Consider the following 1336-nt stretch of genomic DNA (forward strand, 5'->3'; position numbering starts at 1 on the left):
TATTGTGTGACCCAGTCCAGAGAATGTAACGCAGTGATTATCTTGATTACTGGGGCCAAGGGACCATGGTGACGGTGACTTCAGGTAAGAATGTGAACTTTCTCAGTGACTTTATTTTTTGCGAACGTTCCATTCATGTGAATAATTCCTGAATTTAAATGAAACTTAGATCCTGTGCTGAGCTTGGTTTGGTTCAGTTTGATTTTTGTTAAAACTGACAATAGACTAACATTAAGTCTCAGAAAATGACTGAAGTAGTGGTGGCGGATTCAGATGCTCAGTGCATATTTTTTTAAAAACTCATATGGGCATTCTGTGTGGCTGACTTACTTGAAACACCTAAAGTTTCTCAATCAGTCAGGTATAAGCAAAGTTTAGTAACACCCACTATCTGTGAGTTTTATTATCGACAACAAATGCTAAGAAACTTAAAGATGTTGGAAATATTACTAAACAGGATGATAATATGTTAATTTATTGAATATAATCCCTGGGTGCAAAATGCTCTTACCATGATTGCATTTTGTCATTTGAGTTGTTAATTTTGTTGATGACAAGCACGTTGGATACTTCATGGAATCTTCTTGCGGTGCTGCATTTCATTCTTTTGATCGGATGCTGAATGTGTTTTATTTGCTTCTGTTGAAAAGTTGATTGGGTTCTGACTTTGCTTTATTTGATTCTGTTGAATTGAGTTGTTCCATCTTGTGGAATTGAACTGCGTTTTCATGCTTTCAGTAATCGGTGTTTTCTATTAGCAAAAAAGATTGTCTCTCTGGATGACTCTCAATTACGAATATCTGTGAAGAGCTTTGTTTGTACTGAATCGTTTCTGCGTTTGTTAAACGCGGGGCAATATTTTTTCTGATTGATTGAAAACACTATATCCGTTTGTAACTGTCTGAAGACCAACTTAAGGCAGAAACACGGAAGTGTGAGAAATGAAAAAAAAAACGACTTTTTAGAGCTTTTTTTATATACACAATCTCAGTTCTCATTTTAAACTAGTTAAAGTCTGTTTTGAGTAGCCTCATTCAAAATAAAATTTGGGACTAAAATCTTAAGCTACCGAATTAATCAGATTTCATAATTGAGACTAACTTATCATAACATTCAATTATAATGTTTGTCCATTGAACTAATTTTATTTTGACCTGAAGGCGATTAATCAATAGATGCCTTCAGCTGCTCTACTGTGCACTGCACAAGTTTGACATCATTAGAAATACTATATAGGTTGATAACAAATTGACTTGTTGCCGAATACGTTAAAGCTTTAAGCTTTGTTCAATAAGTTATATCGGAACCATGGCAACTGTTATGACTTTTTATTTCT

This window comes from Chiloscyllium plagiosum, unplaced genomic scaffold (assembly GCF_004010195.1).
Source record: "Chiloscyllium plagiosum isolate BGI_BamShark_2017 unplaced genomic scaffold, ASM401019v2 scaf_18470, whole genome shotgun sequence".
Lineage (NCBI taxonomy): Eukaryota > Metazoa > Chordata > Chondrichthyes > Orectolobiformes > Hemiscylliidae > Chiloscyllium > Chiloscyllium plagiosum.